The following is a 26,566-nucleotide window of genomic DNA, read 5'->3' as shown; positions in this document are numbered from 1 at the left end:
GGGTAAATTAATTTAGAAAGACCTTCGGCTTTGGAAAGAATGACTCTACCAAATATAGTGATATCCCTAGCCAGCCAACGACTAAGAGATCTCCTTATGTCAACAATACAACTACAGATGTTTGTGTCTTCTCTTGTAATCATGTTTTTAGATATCACTATACCTAAATACTTCACTTCTGGTTCTACTCTTATTAAAGCTTTATTAGAATCAGAACATGTGTGAATAGGTAAAATTCACATTTTATAATATTGAGACACAGTCCTGAAGCCTGGGAGAAGGATAGTGTTGAGAGCCTTAACTACCATGGATTTATCTCTTAAAAACAGAGCTGTATCATCCGCAAATTGACTTATTTTGAATTCTTTATCAAAAATGTTTATACCTTGCAGATCAGGGTCATTATGGATGATCAACGCCAGCAACTGAGTGGTCAGGATGAACAGTTTAGGAGAAATAGGGCATCCCTGGCAAGTACCTCGCTGAACCTCAAACCTAGGCGTTATTCCAGGGTTAAGAGAAACAGAGCTATAGATGTTGCTGTAAAACATTTTGATCACATTATAAAAGTTTATCCCAAAACCCAGGTGATGTAAGGCTTTAAGAAAAAAGGGATGTTCAACAGTATCAAGGGCCTTATAAAAGTCCAAAAACATCAAACTTTCTGGCTTGATTAAGTGACGATAATCAAGCATATCAATCAGAATCAGTCTAATATGATTATGTATATTTCTGCCTTTTATAAAAGCCAACTGACACTCATCCAATAAATGTGTTAAACACTCATTTAAACGGTTCGCATAAACATGAGCCAATAATTTATAATCATTGCACAAACGTTATGGGTCTCCAATTATCCAATAGAAGTTTGTCTTTGTTAGGTTTTGGGATTAAAGTGATGAGATCATGTTTCATCGTGGGTGAAAGATTAGTCGATGAGATACATTCTATATACACCTTAAAGAGCATTAATCTAATGTCTTGCCAGAAAAAGAAGTAAAATTCCACCGTTAACCCATCAATTCCTGGTGATTTACCCCTGGGCATCTGTTTGAATGCCTTGTCCAGCTCTTTAATCGTTCACTCTCCATAAGATCCTTCAAATCTTCATCCAATGTTCCAATAGAACCTCTAAGTCTCTCAAAAAACGCAATACCGTTATCCGCCGAATAATTTGACCTATAAAGATTACTGTAAAACTGTAATATTTCCTCATTTACTTGGTCTTGGTCATCGGTTGTTACCCCCCTTGATATTCAGTGATTGAATCTTCTTTTTAGCTTGTCTCTTCTTCTCTAAATTAAAGAAGTAGGAAGAGTTTTTCTCCCTCTCCTCAATCCATTGGGCTCTTGAACGAACATAGGCACAGTTTGCTTTCTCCAAAAACAGTTTGTCCAATTGAGATTTAAAATTGTGTACTGTAATTGTATTTGTTCGTCTAGTGATGAATCCTGTTTCCAGCACAGTTTGTTTATGCCTTTAATAATGTTTTCCTTTTATTGGAAGATTTGCTTATTTGAATTGCCATCTGTTTAACATTGAACTTAAACCATTCCTATTTGCTCAAACGTGACATTTCTAGTTGGTTCATTTCCACAATTAGATTTTTCACTTCAGTACAGAAATTATTATGCAGAAGGCTCTTTTGAAATTTCCAAATAAGAGTCTAATGTCCCTCTTTAGTTAATGGGATGGACAATGAAATCAAACAGTAATTCAGTTAGAGGATAAGCTGAAATTCCACACTTGGAGATATCATTGATCAAGTTGTTTGAAATTAACCAGTAATCAATCCTGGAACATTGACTGTTGTTAGATGAATTAAACCAAGTATACCGAGTCACAGAAGGATTTTCCAGTCTCCAATAGTCACACAGACTGACTTTGGTAACCAAATTAAGAATAGTATCATCAAAGATGTGACACGACACCCTAGATGGAAAACGGTCTAAAAAAAGGATCAGAAACAACATTAGTTCAATAACATAAGTCTTCTCCCACAATAACCTTATCAACTAAATAACTTAACTTCCACTGCTCCAATTTGTGACAGGGGTAAGATAGTTTTTTGTTCTGAGCTCTATTGGTATAACCATACACACATACCATAATGTAGTTTGAACCATTAATCTCTGACACCACCATCAGCCAATGACCATCAGAATCACATTTACAGTCTATGACATTACCTGGAAACCAATGAAATAAAATCATCACTCCAGCTGAATGAGATGTACAGGGAGAAAACAGGGTCTCCCCACTGTAGTTTCCAGAACTTTGTGTCAGCCTCCGCAGAGTGGGTCTCTTGCAGAAAGACACAGTTAGCCTTTTGCTCTTTGCAGAAAAGAAAAATTGCCTTATGCTTCACAATGTTTTTTAGCCCCCTAACGTTCAACGATAAGATAACATAAAGCACATCTATAGAACTATTTAAGAGAAAGAAAATGAAGAAGACATGCAAGAACGAACAGCTGTGTCCTATATAAAACAGTTAGTGCAATGACCCTTAACAATCAGGGAACATATTAAACATTAAAGCTGATTCAACATCAGCATACCTGAGAGGTGAAAAACAATCACACATAATGTTCAGTTCTGGTCAACTCTTTGGTTGTCAATCAGAGCATAGCCTTCCTTCAGAAATGCTCTCTTCCCCTTACTCCTGGCGTCCTGGACCAGTGGCCACAGTTTGGCTTGAGCCTCCTGATCTTCTTCGGAGAAGTCTTCCTTAAAGCGGATGCTCATCTCTTTACAAACTCTCGCATCCTCCAATTTCTTACCGAACTGGATGATTATGGCTCTGGGACATGGAAGATGCAATCTACAACCATTCCCTTTGCAATATTCAGTTTAATAATGTTAATTTATTATACATTTTTACAAAAAAACATTCAATAGCTTTTTTGTTATGTGGATTACACATGTAAAACCAGTTGTACTATAATCCACTCTATCATTGCTAATAACCATAACCATTCCTTTTTCTCATTCAGTTTGATTAAAAAAAAAGAATTAATATCAAACTGAATATTACAAAAAAAAAAATTAAAACACCCCAACACTCATTTAACAAATTATCTGTTTTTTGGCACAATAATTGTCTGTATAATCATTTATTTTTAAACATACATTAATAATTATTTTAATCAATTAAACAAATAATCAATACTGTAACCTAACAGTGTAATATGTTTGATGTCCTGTGAGGTATTTCTTTGTAATCTTGTGTATTCTTCTGTAAACAAACGGTTGGGTCTTGGTCATGCACTTTTTAGACAGCCCCTTAGTGACTCCATCTCTATAAAGCACCAGTAATCAGCGGAAACAGGAGAAGATCTAAAAATATATTTATTGCACACATACACTTCATGTTTATTTAACACTTTATTTACATACAGTATGGAGTCAGGTATAAAACCTTCACACTGATTTATTCTCTTCTACAGAGTGACAGAGGATGGACAGAAGATGAGAGAATGAAAATGGAGAAATCTGCTTTATGTGTTGGTGAGTGTGGAAGGAGTTACCAAATTAAACACACCTGTGTTCATGTGTACAGCCTGAAGTTGATTAATGAATTCTAAACTAAACATCCAGTCTGAAATTCACAACATAAATTACACGGTATTATTTACACCATGTGTTAAAAGTTCAGGAGTTGAGGAGAATGTCTGTGAGTGCTACTGGAAAAAAAATACATCAGTTTGTAAATCAAAGACGTAAAGCCCTATAGGGACTGAAGGGTATACAATTTAATCATTTATTATTATTTTTGCGGCATGGTGGTGTAGTGGTTAGCACTGTGGCCTTACACCTCCAGGGTCCGGGTTCAATTCCCGGCCAGGCTTGATTCTCGTCTCTGTGTGCATGGAGTTTGTATATTTTCCTTTTGCTTAGTGGTTTTCCTCCAGGTATTCTGCTTTCCTCCCACAATCCAAAGATATGCAGGTTAGGCTAATTGGCCTTCCCAAATTGGCTGCAGTGTGTAAATGAGTGTGTGTATGACTAGGAGTTAAAATATCATCAAATGGGAAATTCCTATTTATATTGAAAATTGCGTTTCTTTTCTTTACGCATTATAGCACTTACGTATTTTACTATTTTTAGAATATAACACAAATGACAACCAATTTTTGGTTGAATATAAAAAGAAGATCAGAAAACTGAAAGAAACTGAAACTGAGCTAAACAACACTAAGCTGGAACTGGACAGCACGTCTAAATCAGTGCAGCATAAAGACCAACAGTTGGAGGATTATAAAAGACAAATAGAGAATAAAGATACAGAACTAAGAAACAGAGAGAAAATCATCAAGGAGAAAGACGCACAACTGGAGAATATGAACAAACTGCTGAGTGAGAAAGAAACACAGCTGAAGAACACAGATAAAGAGCTGGAAACCAGTAAAAACATACTGGAGACACTAGGACAGGAGCTGCGGGACAAGAGGAGACAACAAGAGGAGATGATGATCGTACTGGAGCAACAGAAAACTGATTTAGCAGAAAAAAACAAACAGCTTGAAGAGAAAAAGAGATGTCTAACTGAGAAAGAGACACAGCTAATGGAGAGAGACAAACAGCTTCAGGTGAAAGACAGACTTCTAGAGGAGAAAACAAAGCAGCTGCAGGAACAGACAGATCCAGAATCATCAGCCACCATCAGGAGAAGAAAGAGCAAAGAGTTACCACCAACTAGTGAGTAATTTGTTACAGTAAGCAATTAAAAGCTTTTCTAAACGTACTTGAAATATTAATCTACACTCGAAGTGTAATTTAAACAGTGAAAGTGATTAATTATAGAAGAATGTCTCTCTCATTCTGACTGGTTCTGATGTTTCCTAGTAAGTGGAGAGACTCAGGACTCAGCAGCACCAATCAGGAGAAGAAACAGTATGGAGGGAGATCGTCCTACATGTAAGTAATTAATGTTAGTTGTTCAGTGTGTAACTCAACACTAGTTTAGCCGTAAAATAGACGAATCAGGCAGATTGGACAGTGGAATGCTGGATTTCATACATAAACGTTTATTTTTTTACAATCATACACAATGTCACAGTTCAACAGTTTGGTATAACAATAATAAAAGTAGTTTTAATTGGAAATCAAGGATATGTACTGTATGCTAAAAATTTGAAACATTAAAATACACAGTCACGGTATAGCTGGAGCTTACCAGTGGATAAGCAGGCTATGAAAGACAAGGAGGGATAAATATCCCAGCCAGATGTACACACTCACCTAAAGGTTTATTAGGAACACCTGTTCAATTTCTCATTAATGCAATTATCTAATCAACCAATCACATGGCAGTTGCTTCAATGCATTTAGGGGTGTGGTCCTGGTCACGACAATCTCCTGAACTCCAAACTGAATATCAGAATCGGAAAGAAAGGTGATTTAAGCAATTTTGAGTGTAGCATGGTTGTTGGTGCCAGACGGGCCGGTCTAAGTATTTCACAATCTGCTTAGTTACTGGGATTTTCTCGCACAACCATTTCTAGGGTTTACAAAGAATGGTGTAAAAAGGGAAAAACATCCAGTATGCGGCAGTCCTGTGGGCGAAAATGCCTTGTTGATGCTAGAAGTCAGAGGAGAATGGGCCGACTGATTCAAGCTGATAGAAGAGCAACTTTGACTGAAATAGCCACGTGTTACAACCGAGGTATGCAGCAAAGCATTTGTAAAGCCACAAGACGCACAACCTTGAGGCGGATGGGCTACAACAGCAGAAGACCCCACCGGGTACCACTCATCTCCACTACAAATAGGAAAAAGAGGCTACAATTTGCACGAGCTCACCAAAATTGGACAGTTAAAGACTGGAAAAATGTTTCCTGGTGTGATGAGTCTTGATTTCTGTTGAGACATTCAAATGGTAGAGTCAGAATTTGGCAAAAACAGAATGAGAACATGGATCCATCATGCCTTGTTACCACTATGCAGGCTGGTGGTGGTGGTGTAATGGTGTGGAGGATGTTTTCTTGGCACACTTTAGGCCCCTTAGTGCCAATTGGGCATCGTTTAAATGCGACGGGCTACCTGACTCGTATGACCACCATGTACCCCTCCTCTGATGGCTACTTCCAGCAGGATAATGCACCATGTCACAAAGCTCGAATCATTTCAAATTGGTTTCTTGAACATGACAATCAGCTCACTGTACTAAAATGGCCCCCACAGTCACCAGATCTCAACCCAATAGAACATCTTTGGGATGTGGTGGAACGGGAGCTTCATGCCCTGGATGTGCATCCCACAAATCTCCAGCAACTGCAAGATGCTATCCTATCAATATGGGCCAACATTTCTAAAAAATGCTTTTAGCACCTTGTTAAATCAATTTACCAATCAATAGGTGAGTGCGTGTATGTGTATGTATGTGTATATATATATATATATATATATATATATATATATATACATACAGAGAGAGAGCGAGAGAGAGAGAGAGAAAGAGAAATATCAGAGCCTTGTTGAGAGTGGGTCTGACATTATATTCCGGATTTAATTTTTTCGTGTGTGTGTGTGTGTGTGTACAGATAAAAAGAGGAAGCCAAATAATTTTCTTTTAATTTATTGCTTTAAGAACATTTGTGCAGGGATACATTTTGTTTTAAATTAAACTTACTGTATCATAAAATAACAATTAGTCACTCACTCACACATCGTCTATACCGCTTTATCCTGTATCCAGGGTCATGGGGGGCTTGGAGCCTATCGCTGAGGACTTAGGGCACTAGGCGGGGTACACCCTGGACAGGGTGCCAATCCATCGCAAGGCACACTCATACACAATTTGGAAACACCAATTAGCTTAATCTGCAGGTCTTTGGACTGTGAAAGGAAACTGGAGTATTTGGAGGAAACCCACCAAGCACAGGGAGAAACTGCAAACTCCATGCCCACAGAACCGGGAATCGAGCCTGGCTGGGAATCGAACCCGGACCCTGGAGTTGCAAAACAACAGTGTTAACCACTACATCACCATGCGAGATAACAATTAAGAGTTCAATAATTTTATCAAATTGTCAAATAAAACTTTCAAGATGCAATTATTAAAGTGTTGCGATACTGACCTTATTACTTAAAATAATAGGCAACAACAAAAAATAGGGTCAATTTCATTTTCAAAACAAAGTTTCTGCATATATAATGAAGCTACAGTATCAGTTTTAGTACTTTCTGCAATATCTGACAACCTACGCACTATTAAATTTTATTGGAAAAGCCACAATGCAATGGCAAGAGCAAGTGCAGCTCATTGAGTGTAAATACAAATTATGAGAGCATGAGAAAGAATGAAATAATGTCATATTTTTAAAGTGGGATCCCAGGCTTTGCAAAGATCATGACACTGTCACTATAAAATTAATTTGTTAATCGTAATGAAAAATTTACAGAATCCTATTTGCCAGATCAGACAAGTTCTTTTGAAATAAACTTGCCCAGAGATATTTTGTGGTTGTCCCGGACAATTGGACAACTGTAAATCCCCCTGGAGAGGAATTTGTTCATTTTGTGGGGTCTTATGTAACGCAGTTAGTGAACATATAGGAAGATCGAACTGTGATTAAAATAAATTTGATATAAGTTGGACCATCAGTCCACCAACATACTCCAGAGAACAACATCACCACAATGCAGTAAGTAAGTGATTCTGTATTAAATTATTCATTCTTAATTTTCAGTGGGTGGAGAATCGTCTAGTTCACATTCTCCAGTGTCGGTTCCTGTAGCAGAACTGAGGCTGGTGCTGCTGGGGAGGACGGAGTCTGGGAAGAGTGCAGCAGGAAATATTATCCTGAGCAGAGAGGAGAGGAACCAGGCTGCTACATCTACAGCTACATCTACATCCACCCAGCAGAGTGAGAGCACACAGGGGGAGGTGGCTGGGAGGAAGATGACTGTGGTGGACACTCCTGACTGGTTCTCTCCTGGACTCACTCTGGAGAAGCTAAGACATGACGTGGGACTCTGTGTCCATCTGTCTGCTCCAGGACCCCACGCCTTCCTCTTGGTCATACCTGTAAAGCAGCTTATAGGAGAGGAGAGAGGGATGCTGGAGAAAATGGAAGAGATTTTTGGAGAGAGATGTTGGAGAAACACCATGATCATATTCGGTGTCACTGATGAACTTCAGAAGAAGAACATTGAGGAGTTTATCCAATCAGGAGACCAGGAGGTCCAGAGGCTAGTGGAGAAATGTGGGGACAGGTTTCACTGTCTCAACATTAAGGAGAGCAGAGATGGTTCTCAGGTCTCAGAGCTGCTGGAGAAGATAGAGAAGATGGTGGAAGGAAGCAGAGAGAAATTCTACAGCAGTGAGATCTACCTGGAGACAGAATCCCAGAATAAATTGATAGAGAAGAAGATTCTAAAGCAAAGAACAGAAGAGCTGGAGACTCTTAAACAGAAACTTTCAGAGCTCACAGAGACTCACAGTCAGTGTAAAGAGGTTTATGGGAAAGCTGTGAGCAGCTCAAAGTCAGAGAGAGCAGCTGTAACAGGAGAAGTGTCGAAGGGAATCTTTCAGACATTGACCGACTATTTTGTCACTGGATAACAGAGTTTATAAAGCCACAGACACTCAAACAGTCTGAAATAGTCTTTTTTGTTTGTTTGTTTGACTCACAGTCTGCTTAAAGAAGTTTATGAGAAAACTGAAAAGCAAGATAACTTATATACAGTGCAGCTATATACTTTTTACAAACACACACACACACACACACACACACACTAGGATAACTCTCAATGAGATCCTGTTATGATGAATCTCCTCCCTACTGATTCAGCTCCCTCTCCTCCTGCTCCTCCTCATTCTGCCCTTCACTCCGGCCCTCATCATCGATTACAGTTCACTCCTGCTCTCCTCTATGACTCTAAATCTGCTCTTCTACACCCGTCTGATGATGTTACACAATGAAGAGGAGGTGACTGCAGCAGTCTCTTACTCTGTCAGCAGACAAATAAATGGGTCCCTGTCTCTCCGTTTATTTTTTTAATTAATCAATAAATGTAATAATAATAACAATAATAATAATAAGAAGAAGAAGAAAAAGAAGACGAATAAAAATAATAATTTGTATCAGCCCCGAATTGCATTGGCCCACTGGGAAAATACCCGGTATATCAGAGTCCCAATCTGGCCCTGATGGTTGACGTAATGAGAAGAGATATTAGCATAACGTTAATGAAAGGAGCTAATAAGCTAACAAACTGTTCTTTTACATTACAAAAACTCTGCAAGGAAATGCCTTAACCAGCATGTATAGTGTATGGATAGAGTTTATTTTTTTATGTTTAATTGGCTATAAATGTGTATGATATAATAATGTGTATATATAAAAGTTTAAGTAAGTCTTTATTTGTCACATATACATGACTGTACAGTAAGATTCTTCTTAACATTTCCCAGCGAGTGTTGTGAGTGGGGCATTTTAAACATTTTACAAACTGTAGAAATCTTATTATGCCTCAATGTGATCAATGCCTCTTATACTATAGAATTTTGACAAAATACTATGTAAAGATGAACATTTTATCTATTTATATTTACAGTTCATGTTGTGCGACATTCTCAAAACACTAGAAGCACAATCACCAGACTTGAACAATTTTTATTTTATTTTATTTTAGGTCATGGCCGGTCATACAAGCATTTCACTGCATATCATACTGTGTATGACTGTGTATGAATGTACGTGACAAATAAAATTTGTATTAAATTTGATTTCAAACAAAGCAAAAAGTGTCAGAGAACCGATTTTTACTTTAAGTTCAGATCCCTTGATGGTTTTACAGATGTTTTTTGTCCATTATTTGTTTGTTTGTTTGCCTGTGTTGTGTTGCGATGTTTTCATTAAAACCATGAAAATACATTTTGGTGGGACGGTCTGAGCAATTCTGCAAATCCATATTCGACATAATTTGAATGTATTTCGCATCACTGATCAACACTGCCATATTGTAGCCATTTATGGCTTTCATGTGCTATGATCTCAATAAAATTACACATTTTGTTCAACATTCATTATTTTCAAAACTGTTTTTTATCTCTTATAATTACTGTAAGTATGGTGCTTTTATTTTCCAAATGTAGCTTCATTTAATATTCTTGATTCACAAATTAGTTTTAGTTATCATGAAAGAACACTGAGGAAGATTAAATATATAAATTTGAAGTGATCTGCTAAAGAAGAAACAGAGAGCGGAATTGGACACTGAGTTCTACATTACACTACATCATGGCTGGGTTTGTGTCTCTTGTCTATTAGATTCTGAGGCCTTTATTGAGACTGTACTGTTACTGATTAACAACAGAGTAAAATAATTGTGTCTTTATCTCTGTAGTAATATGATGTTTTGGTGTTTCTTTTGGTAACAAATCAGTGTGTGTTATATTGGGTACTGAATCTTCAAAGAAAAGGATCAGCACAGCACTCCTCAGGAATCATTTATTCATGTAACATATGCAGAAAAATGCCTTTCCTCAGCATCAGTGTTATTTCCAGGTACAGATTAATCATGTATTTGTATCAATTAAGCACAATAATGTATCTGATAAGGGAACTCACAGGCCACATGGCAAGAATGAGCCTAAAACCAGACACAAAGCACAAAAGACACATTACAAGGTGCTGGATCATCTCTATGGTTTCAAAAATAGAAAGAAAAAAAATCCTTAGCGAACTTGATTTCTGTTTTATAAATAGATTTGTACCATCACGTGATGATTACAAAAAGAAAAGTATATAAAAGATATGGGATTTTTTTAAGCATTTAAAAATGAAAAGAAAAATATACATTCATGTTGCTCCATGAGGCCCCCTGCTGGTGAGGTCTTAGGCAGCAACATATGTGGCCTGTGTGTCAAAGACACCACTGTGTTACACCCCAGCACACAGCATAGTGTTGTGTAATTCTATAATAAGAATAATAATTATTTTTATAAAACATAATGAAGAAAGTAAAAAAATTATATTTTTCATACAGTATGCTCAAGTGCAAGTGACATTTTTTTTTTATCGGGTTTATAAGTGTCAAAATTTAAACAAAACTTTAATGCAATTCATGAATTCATATAAATAAATAATACAAATTTTTAAAGAAAATACATTATTTCAAATAAAAAATCTATTTTTTTTACTACATGGTCATGTAGGCCTAAAATGTTGCAACAGTTGCCAAATATACAGTTTGCCTCACTGGTGGAAGCCTTTAAACATATCAGTTCTCTGAGAAACTTGAGTTGCTTTATCAGGGTCCTTGAAGAACATTTAGCATCTTAGTCTGAATCTACAGTATTTTGGGTGCTAAAACACAATTTTCCCTACCATCTGAGGTTCCTCAAGGAACCCATTATTGCTGCTGCTGCACCTACTGTACTACTACTACTACAAAAATATAACACTGAAACAAATACAGTTCAGAGTGAATGATTTAATAAATTTTTTATTGCTCTTTTATTACTTTAAGAATTAAAAATATACAAAACATCGATTGTCAGATTAATAATAAATACTGGATGGAGCTTGATGTTACACACACACACACACACACACACTAATATACTCACTGCTCTCTGACAGAGTCTCTGTCTGAAAACTAGAATCTTTAACAATGAACCTCTCTAATGAGTTTCGTGGAAATGCGAAGTTGCATTGTTGTTAATCAGATTCATCTTCCGCACTGCTACAGACTTTTAAACTTTTTTTCTTCATTGAGGCTGTTGCTAGAGAACAGTCACTACAAATGAAAAAAAAATTAGTTTTAGGACTCTGTATGAATTCTGATGTGGTCGTTATTATTGGGAGGAAAATCAGACCATGTAAAAAAAAAAAAAACGCCTTGTTCATATCTTGGTATTGTGTATGGTGTATAAGTGTGTATGGTTTTCTCACTAAGATCTTGTTTGTTATGTAGCTGTGGGACTCCCGGGGCAGGTGGTGTGGTATGGGGCAGGGTCTGATCCGCATTAGACAATTTTCAAAGCCAATAAGTAGCAATAAGACTCTTACAATATACAACAACAAAGAGACGGACTGGTACCTGGTTGGGGAAAGGAACAGGCTACATAGATATTTAGAAAGTAGCAGGAACAATAGAAAAACCAGTAGACACAATGTCACATTAATGGAGAAAAAGAAAAACTCTCTATATATTTTTAAAGAACCTCTATGCATTAACAAAAGGGGAAAAAAAAGGATAATAAATTATTTTAAACAGGAAGGTCAGGAGTATTGTAGAGAAAAGGAACAGTGAATCAGGAGTCAGGAGCAACTAATAGAACAGTTACTAAAGTAAAGGAAGGAAGAAATTAGAGAACTAACAAAAAATAAGTTGAAAATAAGAAGCACAGAGAAGTTGAAAGGAGAATATGGTAGGAATAGAGAGGGAAAATGAAATAAGTAAATAAAAGATGAGAGGGAGAAGAAGAGAAGAATTACGCCACCACCAGAGCTGCATGAGGAGGCGTGACAGCCCACCAACCTAAAACACTGACCAAGCTCAAGACCCCAGTGAGATACAGCCCATGATGGGAGTGACAGTGATTTCAGAAGAGTGGACTAACATGGAACTGTGCGTCCACAGAACATTGAGGGGGTGGCAGAAGGTGGCGAAACATCCAGAGGAGCAGAACCTGGAACATGGCCTAAATCATGGCCATAGGAGCACTAAAACCGCACACACTTCATGACACCAAGTGTAATAGGTGTCACAATAAATAAATAAATAAACAGAGACTATGAGGGGCAAGAAATGGACATAAAAGTCAATGACAAAAAAATCTTTGAACCAAATTACTAGAAAAGATGATTAGGGAAGGTAAGTAGATTAAAAGTGTGGAAATGAACACACATTACTCAAATGTATTACTGTACCTGATAACAATTTTTGCATAATTTTGTAAAGGTAGAAATACACACCCAAGTAGCAAGGCATGCAGATATCACTAGTACATACAGTATCTGTACACAGTGAAAAGAAAGAACTGAGTCCCAGGGCATGGATAGAGCCCCTCCATCTTTAATCAGGTGTTAGCTCAAGATCTGACATCACTGTTTATGCCAAATCGGCTCCTCTTATGTAGGTTATTGACTTTAATCTGCAGGCCAATAAAAGAATAATAAGGACTCGGTGAAGGTACTAAACATGCTAGCTGAAAGTGGTCATGAAGAAAGCAAAATAAATAAAAAATAATAATAAATAAATAAATAAATACTTTGTAAACAAAGAGATGAATATTTAGGACATCTGTTAGAGTCGCGAGTAATTGTCGAAGCCATTTAAAAAGCACCTCAACCCCAAACTGTACAGAAAATGCTATCATTTTGAGGAATAGCCGGGTTTAGCTAACCCTGGATATGTGACTTTGCCCTATAAGTGCAACCATTAATAGATTAAGAGATCTAATATAAACTGCTGATCAGACCGGACCTAGTTCGCCACTCACACCGTAAACACTAGCAGCATTCGAACTTATCAAAATGTCATTAGCAATGGCACCTGCATTAGCTTGTCCTGATTATACTAAACCTTTCCAGTTATACGTACCAGAAAGACGAGGATTTGCCTCTGCTCAGCTAACCCAAAAACTGTCAATCCAGCCAACATAATGGTTCTCTCCTCATGAATGTTTAGAAGAGTCAGATAAATTCCTTAAAGCCCAACTCTGTTTAAAAAAACAACCACTGGAAAACACAGATCAAGGATTTTTTTTGTAGATAAAATACATGTTTTGGTAACCATAATGAGAACAAAGCTGGCTATGCCATAATGTCCCCAACTATGAAAAGAAACATATTATGTCGTCTTCTCCACTTCTATCCCCCAGCTGTACTCTGCTAAACTAGCCTGTAACTACAAGAAATAGCTCCTGCATATGAAAAGCAATATAGATAGACAAAGCCCGAACCAGGTAATAATATTTGGTGTAGTTGTGAAGGACTCATCCGTGACACATAGTACACATAGTATTGATTACTGCACCGGAGGGAGATTCTGCATGTTATTCGCTTAGAATAATGCTAACATATCTTGCTAACGTAGTAGACTACTTTATTTCAATGTGTGAAGTTTGCGCTCAATACAATATGAAAAAAACATCCTCCACTCCTTTTTGTGTAAGGAAATAATCCAACGTTTTGGAATGCCATGTTTTGGGTTCAACCAACTGGATAGATTCTTTCTCTAGAATTGGTTCTATAATAGGAATTATACTGCTTGCCATGTCAGTAATAATCTGCTGCGTCATGTGAGGACTTATTAGTAAAGCCATAGAGATACTATTTGGGCGATATGAAATGTCGGCAGGATGGTACAAGAAGCAGAATTAGAATGTAATATACCTCCCATAGAACCTGAATATAATGTACCCAACCTACAAACAACTACATTTACAGACCTAGAAGAGAAAAATACTTAATAAATAAATAGATATAAATAAATACTCTATGTAAATTTATAAATATATGTTACAAGTTACATGAAAGGAAAAAGTAATGTAAATGTAATAGCAAGTACACATATAATTACTAACAACCTATAACTAACAAGTTTAATGAAAATAACAGAATTAACCACATTGTTAGATAAAATCTAATCCGAGACACAGTAATAGTATGTTAGTATGTGTGCAGCTTAGTGTGTGCAGGACCCGAGTCATTAACATGGCAGCGGGGGAGAGGAACATCATCTCTCTGTCGACATACTGGTGCCTGGACTATTTCACAAAGAAGGCCTAAGAGATGGAGGAAGAGGTACTACTGTATCTAAACATGTGAGCATGAAAAGCTGTGCTGTTCAAAATCAAGCCCAGCCCCAAGTAAAGGACAATGCTTCACAAACCTTAACCACATAGATGTGAAACAATGGAACACTGTGGAAGAACTACTTCCATCAACTGAACATCTGTTAGCCCATGCAAATGTAATACTGAATCAAGACACATAGCTACAGCACAAGACCATAACAAAATACCTCATGGATACGACTCCAGAACTTTGACTACAACTCGGTACTACTGCATGCGAACACTATCTGTCTATGAATGCTGTCAGGACATTTTAACTTTGTCACTATCTCAGTCAATGACTTTAAATCCTGGAACTCGAACCTAACACAACAAGCAGAGCTGAAGAGTCTGACATCGACCTTCCCAAAATTACACAACTCAGTCTATCAAGACCATAGACTTCGACATTGTTGGACGTTTTTTGTCTTTTTATTTTTGTTATGAAATTATATATGACAATACATGTTATACTGTTGTTCAACTATAATACAGTCCTCTGATCAGATGCTAATTTATTGTCGAGTGTTTAAACAATGGTAGGGTTTTCTCAAAAATTAGTCACTGTGGTTTTTTGTCCTACCCCTGAGCAGAGAACCCCTTGTTAGCTAAAGATTCTCTGGACACAGAGCACAGATGGCCAGAATTCCCGTTTTAAAGCTAAGAAACAAAGGAATCAATAGTTAATAATCAAATAAATTTCCCTTACTACACTCTATATTATACTACATAACCAAAATTCATCAATGAAGGTTTAAATATTAATTAATTAATTAATCAATATAACTATAATTACTAATCCATAATGTATATGAATATTATCAAACGTCAATGCTTAAAATCATATAGGTTCATAATCAAATTATGATTTAAGAGGAATAAAATTATTTTATAAATAAAATATTAATGATCAGTCTTTTAAATAAGGAGAAATAATTATAATAATTATGCAATTATGCAATTATACAATCAAGCTTTGGCAAAATTAATCATATTGACCCCAACTGTACTTAAGTTCCAGTAATTTAAGGCACCTACTTTTGAAGGTGATCATGAATTATGGAATATCAGAACTCACTACCATTCATTTTATAAACTGTGTATCAAATAGACTGCATCACTATGACTTACACAATTACCTTTAATGACGTTTAGACAACAGCTAAAGCTAGAAACATTTACATGTATGAAGATTCAAACACATGAACTGAAACCCTGTTGTGAAACATCACAGTTATCATGAACGGAGCTTTTTTGTCTGTTCTAATAATGTTGTAGTGAAGATGTTGTAGAGGAGAAGCACAGAGAGCTGGAGACTCTTCAGAGACACATTCAGAGCTCACAGAGACTCACAGACTGAGGGAAGAAGTTTACCAGGAAACAGTGATGAGTTTAATATATCAGAACCAGCAGCAGGTTTAGTTCACACTGCATGTAGGACTTTGGGCTTGATTTTGCTGTTGCTGGCAAAAATCCCACATCGTAACAGAACTCTTTTATTGTGACTTGAGGTCAGAGGTCTGATATTTCCTAACATGACATGTTCACCAGGGTATGATTTTGTGCCACGATAAACAAAGACAACTTCTGGCAGTGTGAGAAATGTTACTCACATCAAACTCACAGAACAGTTACACACACAGTAGTGGCAGTGGTGAGAAACTGTGGTAAGGAAACTGGTACTGTGTTACCACAACAACAACAACAACAACAACAACAAAAGACTTTAGTACAGATGGTTTCTCAGGTAAGTGACAGACTTAAGAATTATTTCTTATAATAGACAGAGAGAGAGATTTTTTTAGATTTTTAGAAATAAACTTTATTTAACAATATTCAACCAACCAAAGTCACTGTATCACATAGTGTACAAACAAGTTCAACATAATAACAAATCAAAAATTAGTTCACCTTCAAATACAGTACAGATAATATCATTGTAACACCACTTTAACATGAAAGACTCCATACCATTCATTAGTTTGTAATACTTGTACTTAACACCAACCCTGGCTTTTAAAGAAGCTTTAAAAAGAAGTGCAGCGTCCTGACTATGCCTGTCCTCCATTCTATTTCTCCTTGTGACATAAATTGCAAGTTTAGCTTGTCCAAGAATAAAATTCATTAACTGCCATTTAATTCTTTGTTTTTGACAAAACTTCAGTCCTAAAACAAACATATTAGTAGTGAACTTTTCTTGAAATCTCAAAAACAAATTACTCAATAAAACAAAAAATGACTTCAATCTGATGCATTCTGTAAGACAATGAAAAACAGTTTCTCTTACTCTACAAAAAAACACATTTATCAACAACATCCAAGTTTATAACAGAAACAAAATGATTTACAGCAATAGCTCTGTGTAATATTCGCCACTGCAGATCACCGGTTTGCTTATTCAATGGTGGTTTGTAAATCACCCTCCAAGCTGGTTTATCCTCATTTTGCAATCCAAGTTTTTCTCGCCACACAGTGTCTTTTTTCCATTTAATACCACTTTATTACAAATTTTAACAAAACACCTGTACAACAATTTTCCTATCACCAAAGAAAAATCTAAATTTTGCAATCCTTCTTAATCCAGCAAAATACCAGACATGCCCCTCAAGTCAGGTGAAATAACTATTTTAGGAAATGGATCTCCTATATATCTAGAAACTGAAATTCCATTACCAAAATTTTGCAATAAGAACAGTTCTTCCTCAGTTAGTCTTTTTTCCCACATTTTTATAATAATCCCAGCTTGCCGTGAAGACCTTTTGTCCTAAAGCAGTAGTCAGTGAAGATACATCACTTAGGTCAGGTCCAGCCTTATCGATTAGATTCCTTAGTTTTATGATACCAGAACCTCCTAATTTAAGTGTGAGACCAGGCAAATACACATCTGATAAATCAAAGCGAGCTCCTTTAACCAAAGGTTCCTGTATGGGTCCTCCACTAGAGGTCACTGTTTTTACTTTGTAGTTTTTGTTGGCCGACTCAGTTTCCCAGCAGGCACCTCGGTCAGGTGAGGCAGTGCACACCTGAACCGAGGTAGCCATCAATCAATCTATAAATAGCTGTTTCGACTGGGAAACTGGGTCGAGCATTTTTGGTAATACCACTGTCACTTGTGTGGGCATTTTGTTCTGTTTTATTTGTTTAGTTTGTACTTTGAGTTTAGTTGTGTTGACTTGGGCTCTCTTATTGGTAATGTTTCTGTGTATCTTGTGTGTCTGTGTTAGTGGAGCTGATTCAGTCCTGTCCTCCTGTGTTCTTGTGATTAGCTAGAGCAGGTAAGTAGTTAGGTGTGTGTTTGGCTAGGAGCGTGTTTAGCTAAGATCTATGTTGTGTTACAGTAACTAGCATGCTTCTAGCCATAGCCCCTCTGTGTCTCTAGCTGTCCTGTTTCCTCTCCCCCTAGTGTCCCAGTGCGCCTAGCTTTAGAGTGCTGCCCCTCCTAGCTTTGGAGTAACGACTAGCTTGTGAGTGCCGCCTCGCTTAGTCTTGGAGGGCTGCCTCGCCTAGCCACTGGGTACCCTTTGTCTATGTTTCTGTGCCCCCATCCCCTAGTGTGTGTTAAGCTATTAGGTAAGTGTAGCTTAGTGCATGTTGGGGCTAAAGACATGCTTAGCTAGGTGTATGTGTAGCTAACTGCCATGGTTAAGCACTGCTTAACCATGTTTAGCTAAAAGCCATGCCTAGCTGATTGCCATGTCTTTAGCCCTCGTCCCGTCCCTCTTTGTCTCTCGTCTCTAGTCTTTACGTGTCTCCCGTTCCTCTCTAGTGTCTCCCGTTCCTCTCTAGTGTCTCCCAAAAGTTCACAAAAGAAAAAAAGGTAGTTCTTTTAAGTTCAACTGTTCGTGATCCGTAAAAAAACAAGGTATGGTCAAGTCCCAGTCTCTCAATTTTCTGCAAGATAATTTGAGCTACTTTCCTCCATACCAGATCTTCAGGTCCAGTTAAAAATCTCTGGATAAACTGCAGACGAAAAGTAGCAAGTCTGCTCAACTGGTGTACAAGTCCTTGATCACCTTCACAGGAGGAGGATCCACACATGCCAATCTGTGCCACAATGTAGAGGCAATCAAATTGTTAATTACTAAAACCCTCCCCCTAAAAGATAATTGTGGATGAATCCACTTCCACTTCTTTAACCTGTCCTCAATTTTCTCAACCACCCCAACCCAATTCTTTTCTTGTGTAACTGTATCCCCAATAAAAACTCCCAGATATTTGATTCCACCTTTTTTCCAAATTAACACACCAGGTAATAATAGTGGATGCTTCTCCCATTTCCTAACAACCAGTGCATCACTTTTACTCTAATTTACTTTCGCAGCAGATATGCTTTGAAACTCTTCAATAGTTTTTACCATATTATTATCATTCTGTCCATTAATCATAATCATAACATCAGCATAAGCTGATATCTGATGCTGCAAATTATTACGAGGTAAACCTTCCACTTTAAAACGTAACTTATTTACGTTCAATTGCTAAAGAGTACAACATTCCTGAAAGAGCACATCCTTGTCTAATACCTCTTTTAACTTTAAAAGGGGCGCTCAAACCACCACTGATTTTTAACATACTTTCAATGTCTCCATACAACACCTTAATTGCTCCAATAAAATCTATTTCAAAACCGAAAGCATTCAGATGCCCAAAGATACTGGTGCTCAACTCTGTCAAAAGCTTTCTCTTGATCAATGGAAATGAGCCCTAAACTGATACACAAAATGTATGACCTGCCCCATCACCTCCCTCAATCTGTTGGCCAGAAAATGTTTAAATCAGAGCAGAACAAGCTCACCAGTCTCCAATTTTGAATTTCTTGTAGATCACCTTTCTTTGGCAGAAGAGTAATAACAGCTCTCCTGCAGCTCAGAGGTAGAAAACCCTCAGCTATGCTCTCATTGAGAACATCCAAGAGATCTTCGCATGCCTAGCAGTTAAAAATTAACTTTTTAGACTTTAATGCATTAAATCCATTCTGTCCTTCAGTAGCCTCTATAAGTGCCTGTTGCTCTACAATTTCAGCTTCAAGTTTTTTTCATTTCTTGTTTAGTGTTTTTAGAGACATTAAAAGTATACTGCTGACATAAGAGTTTAATTTCAACTTTTCCATAGTCCCACCACTGACGCAGATTAGCAAAACAATCTTCCTTTAATTTGAATAATTTCCAGAAAAAACTAAAAACCTCTTTAAACTTTAAATCACCCAACAATAAAGTATTAAAATGCCAATAGGCGCTCTTTGACTTTGTTTGCTATGAAAACTGCACATATAACAAAAGCATGATCAGAGAAACCTGAAGGACTTATTACACAGTCTTTCACAATATTAAGGTGGTGCTTAAAACAGTATAATCGATCTAGTCTACCCAAAGAAATACAATTTCCTTGAGTGTGTCCATGTATATTGTTTTTTTTTTTTATACAAGTGTCTCCATACTGTATATCACACAATTTGTGGGTCTCAATCAATGTGTAGATAGCACGGCTTGAAGCAGCATGAGGCTCAGCGTGGTTCCGATCTACAGTAGCACATAATTCTCAGTACAATTTAAATCAAAACCTAGAAACACAAACTCATCTGAATTATAACTCTGCAGAAAATCAATGAGCTTATTTAAAAAACAAACTCTCAGCACCATTAGTAGGAGCATATACATTAATAAACACAATACTGATTTTTTAAACTGTGCTTGTATAACAATAAGTCTACCAGGAATTTCATGTTTTACCTCAAAAGAGACAAGAATAAAATGCTTAGCAAACAACACCGCTACCCCTCCTCTGATAGAGCTCATATGAGAGCACACCACCACTCCTTCCCACTCTCTTCTCCAATCAATTTCATTTAGGCCATCACTGTGTGTCTCATCAATTTTCTTTTGCTTTATTAATTCAAATAAAAGTGCTCTTTTATAAGTGTCTCGTGCCCCATTCAAGTTGAGAGTGCCCCCCCTTACCACACTCATTAATAGTTATGAAATGTAAACATACAGAAATTAAATGCACTATGTTGTTTTGAACCCATCCTGTGCTTGAAGTTCTGATCTCAATTTTTCAGCAATTTTTTTAGACTATATATTTCTTGATCAGTAAACTGTTCTTCACCCTCACTCCTCATTAGCGTTCCCACAGTGTCAACAAACATTCTACCATCTGAAAAAAAAGTCTGTAACCTGCACATTCCTCGTGTTTTTTGACTTAACTTTTCCAAATGAATAAGCATTATGTTTAGTCCTTCTGTCTAATCTTCAATAGCACTGCTTTTAACATCAGTTTGTGTTACTGACAGTTGTTTTAATTTTCCATTCCCTATTTTTCCTTTGTTCCTTTTCCTCCTAACAGAGGGTGTTTTAAAAAGTGCATCATCACTCACATACTCAGCATTGTCTTCTTCCATCCTAACATCAGCTGTTTCTCAGTTGCGAGGCAATTATCTTTTTAATTATTTTTTGCCGGTTGAACAAGGGGCAGAACAGGAGTGAAAGTGTCTTGTATGACAAACTCCTTATTGCACCACACTATTCACTTTCTCAATGTTATCCAAAAAAAGCACTACAGCGCTGTTCATGCGGAAAGCCGACATTATACTTTCGTACCCAACAATATTTCCGACCGCCAAACTGCCTCTTCCACTGAACAATTCATTACAGGTCAGATTTTGATACCATGCCCGCGTGAAAGCCGCTCATAGCTCGTGCGCTCTAAGGACGCCATCGTCAACCAGCACGCGCTGGATGACTGCGCAGTTTATCCTTAAACCTGATCACACACACACAAAATATTTGTATAGAACACCAGAAAAACGATAGAGAGAAACGGGGAAAGAAAAGAAGAAAAGAACACACTCTCACCGTAGAATTCTCACACGCCATCTCCGACCACTCACTCACTCACGCATGCGCACAGAGAGAGAGAGAGAGAGAGAGAGAGATACACAGAGATTGGTGAAGGAACCCTATCTATAGCTTTTAAAAATAAATAGCAGTATATAGTCAAATAAATGATTTAATGAATAAATGCCTCAGAACGTTGAGAAATTGCTGAGGCATGAGGAGAATAAAATACTTTAAGATGTATTGTTAAAAGAAAATAATCAACTTCCAGGTGAGAACATTAACCTGATCATGAATTATGTTTCTATAACTGCATTTCATATAACTGCAACTGTTGTATTTCAATTTGTTGTCAGTTTAGGGAAGTGTTAATGATATAAACACAGGCACTGAAATTGTGTGACATGTTCTATCTTGTAATCTTGTAATATTGTAATACATGTTGTAATAGAAAAAGATCAGCTGAATACATTATATATGTATTTATTGTTTAACATATTTGTATAGTTTTTATATGGAAATGTAGAGAATAATCATAATAAATCTCTTCACCAATAGAGGGCAGACTGCTGTTTATGTTTCTTTCTCATTATAGAAGTCAGATTGGATCTTTATTTCTGTACATCAGTGGATGAGTAACAGCAGAACAGATCCATGCAGTAGGCGTGGTCACTGAAACACTCTTATTCCTGTACAGCTCATCCTCTCTCTCTTATTGCTGCTCCACACTGCAGCTCTCTATCAGGATCCATCACCTGCTCCAACACACCACACTGAGAGTTAATTACACACGTCATGTTCAGTTCAGAACCAGGAAACAGCTGCAGTTTAAACAAATGTTGCTAATGAATTCTTCAGTGACCTTAAAAAATACAGAGGTGAAAAGCCTTTTCTTCCCCAATTGCTGCAGGAAAACATTAAAATAAATCATCCATGCCAATCAATGTGGGGTGTTGCATTTATTCTTACCTGAATTAGCAATGGCAAAGAAACACACACGCGCACACACACACACACACGCACACGCACACACTCGCACACAAAAAACAAATAAAAACTCCCTAAAGAGCCACACTGAGTGTTACCTGTTGTCTTCACCCACCTCTCTCTGTCTCCAGGTGATGCTAAATTGCTTCACTAAAGAAATAATGATGCTACTGTACATACATGATCAATACAACATGAACAAAGGACAATGACATGGAAAACATCCACCTTTAAATTATCATGTGACTTTTACCTACCAATGATAATCTCCTTAATTACTTTGAGGTTGTATTTATTTTTAAGTTCCCACTTCATAACAATTGCAGCAACACGATATATAACTTTAAATCTTAATCTTCTTAGTAAAGTTTATAAATCAATGATGTAATTACAGTATAAGACATAAGATCATTACAGATCTACTCAGTTTCTTCATGTATAAGATGACACCTATAAACATGCATACACTGACGGAAGGATATTAAATATAATGTTATTAAATTATATTAAATAGTTACATATTTCTTGAACAGAAAGGAAATTATCATTTGATTCTATTAATATAAATACTGTTTGTATCACACTGAGGTCACACTAGTTAGTTTTCATCTAAAATATGTGGGACTAGTACAGTGTCAAACTAACCTCTAATGTTTATATGTTCATTCATTCCTTAATCTCAACAACAATAATTAATACAACACTAAGTGTAAATGATCAGTATATCAATCAAATGCAGACTTTCAGCAATTAAGCTGCTGTGTGAACAGCAGATGATATTCCACCCTGTAGCCAACATTAACATTCTACTTAGTAATTTGTTGTGATCTTGTTACAATAAACCAGTTGTGGCTTTCATAATTAGTTAAAGTCATTATGGAGTAATGGATATCCCGGACAATACTCAAAAAGAATTGCAAATTACATTTGCAATTGCGTTTCCCATATGTGGATGCACAAAGTGTGCCATAATTCAAATGCAATTGCAAACTTTGCATTACCGCTTGCTGTTTTGCCTTCGTGAACGCACACTGACTGCCAAATTTCAAATAAAAAAGAAAAGTCCATTTGTATTTGTGATTTCCATGTCTTACAAGTCATGAACCTGCCATATTTAAATAGCAAAATCAATGACCACGTTTGCTTTTTCACTTTCTCTGCGTCGCGCGTCAGGCCGGCCAAAACTCAAATGCAATTACTAATCCATTTGCAATTGCATTTCCAACACGTTACATGGAAACCTGTCAATCAGCGTCAGGGGCGGGTCTGTACTGTTGGGCGGGATTGTGTGGGGAGTGACGTCACTCGCAGTCGCTGACCAAGAGAGGGGAATTTGAGCAATGGAGGTGAACCGCAGTAAAGTCGTGTTATGCGCTAAAATGCCCCCTGTCACGGATTGCACCCCCTACATAACCTCTATCAAATATTATATTAGAACATAAATTAATAGGTTTATAATTTACAAATTGCACCAAACAAATTTAATTATAAAATAAGCAATATAAAAAAGACATGTTGTATAGGGAAAAAATGCATAAATGATATATATATATATATATATATATATATTGCTTATTTATAATAAAAATCGCTTCGTGTAATTTTCATCATAAACAATATTTATTTAGTGTAAACTTTTTTGTATTACATGACAAACCCCTGCAAAATAAATGTTCCACAAAATAAACATTAGGCCTATATGAGAATTTGTATTACAGTACGTGTCTTAATTTTCGTGTATTAATTTGTCACGTGCCTAGGGTTAATTATAATAGTAATAATATATTTGATAATAATGACATAATATATTTGATAATAATATAAAGATAAATTTTTGATTATCATGTCAAATATTATAATATATTTGATAGCGATTTTGTGGGGGGTGTAATCTGTGACAGGGGGCATTTTAGCGCATAACACAACTTTACTGCGGTGACTTACTGCTTTACGCAGAGAAAGTGAAAAAGCAAACGTGGTCATTGATTTTGCTATTTAAATATGGCAGGCTCATGACTTGTAAGACATGGGAAATACAAATACAAATGGACTTTTCTTTTTTATTTGAAATTTTGCAGTCAGTGTGCGTTCACGAAGGCGAAACAGCAAACGGTAATGCAAAGTTTGCAACTGCATTTGAATTATGGCACACTTTGTGCGTCAAACTAAATTGTTAGTATTTCAAATAGCATGGAAGGAGAGCACCCTAAACTATAGAAAAGCTCTTAGTGTAGCTAGATCAACATATCTCTCCACTCTTATAGAAAATAACAAAAATAATCCTAGATTCTTATTTAATGCTGTAGCCAAATTAACCAGAAATAAGACCACTGCAGAAATCTCCACAACAACATTATGCAATAGTGAGGACTTCATGAACTTTTTTAATAATAAAATTTAAAAAATATTAGGCATAAAATTGAGGCTTTGAAACCAAACAATATAATTGATGCAGATGTTAATCTAGCCATGTCACATCAGAACCTAGAATACTTTACTCCCCTTGAAGAGAATGAACTAATTTCACTCATCTCTTCTGCAAATTCATCAACCTGTATATTAGATCCTGTACCAACACATTTTCTTAAACAGATAAAACCAGCAATTATTTCCCTGTTAAGAATAATTGATTTTTCACTCAGCATTGTGTATGTTCCAAAACCTTTTAAATTAACAGTTATTAAACCGATTATAAAGAAACCTGACCTTGACCCCTGTCAGCTGTTGACGGTGAGGTGATTGGTTGCTTTACATCTCAGGGAGCCCTCATGTCTGTGTTTCCTTCTGGCTCTCCTTTTAGTTATGCTGTCATTGTTAGTCCTGCCGGAGTCTCTGCTTGCACTCTACAGTTAATATACATTCACATTATATATTATATGACTGTGACCATACCTAACTGTTATCTCTTCTCTTCTGCTCTCTCTCCTGCTCTTTCTCTCCCCTCTCTCTCCTTCCCTCTCTCTGTCGAGCTACACATGGCGTTCCTGAGCTGCCAGTGATCCAGACTCCCTCTGCCCTCCGGATCTGTCTGACCCATCCTGGTGCCCCGCTTCTGGTTGGAGATCTCCTCACATGGATGCCCCGTGTGTCTTTTTGGGATGCGTCTGGTGTCTGGGGATGGTTCTCTTTACCTAGAAGACGGTTCTGGCCTCGACTGGTGTTGACAGCTGTTTCTCTGAGGACTTGACAGTTCGATAGTTCAGGACTGGAACTTTATACAAGTCTACCTGAGTTTTCAATAACCAGCTGGACTCCATATTAACATCAATTAACATCAACTGTTATGCTGTACTGCCTGCCAACTAACACGCAGTATAAATGCAGTTCAATTCCTGCTCTCTGTTTCACCCAAATGAGGATGGGTTCCCTGTTGAGTCTGGTTCCTCTCAAGGTTTCTTCCTACTACCATCTCAGGGTGTTTTTCCTTGCCACTGTCGCCCTCGGCTTGCTCACCAGGGACTATCTGACTATTTTATTTCATACAAATTCAAATTCCATACAAACTTAAATAATTATTTTGATTGTGTAAAGTTGCTTTGGGAAAATGCTAATTGTTAAAAGCGCTATACAAATAAAATTGAATTGAATTAATTTGTATAGAAGGTATTGTTGTCAAAGGTTTTTTTCATAGGCAGCACTGGGTTATCATATTTGGAGAGGCTAAAAGTCCCCAAAATGTATATTCGTGTGTAATCACCTCTTTTACATATAGCATCAGGTTTAATTGTAATAAAATTGAATCCGGTTACACCAGTGGTTCTCAAACATTTTCTGTCATTCCCCACGTAAGGGGGTGGGCCAATTTTCAAGCCCCACTTGTCAACAAAATGATAACGAAAATGGCCAAGTGTACTATTTATTAAAAAATCAATTTCTAAACCAGTAAGATCAAATAACACCAAGTTCAAAACTGATAAAATACACGTGCAATTGTTATAAAAGGCTTACTTCA

Source organism: Clarias gariepinus, chromosome 24 (assembly GCF_024256425.1).
Source record: "Clarias gariepinus isolate MV-2021 ecotype Netherlands chromosome 24, CGAR_prim_01v2, whole genome shotgun sequence".
In the NCBI taxonomy this organism is placed as follows: Eukaryota; Metazoa; Chordata; class Actinopteri; order Siluriformes; family Clariidae; genus Clarias; species Clarias gariepinus.
Note: the sequence above shows the minus strand (reverse complement) of the source record.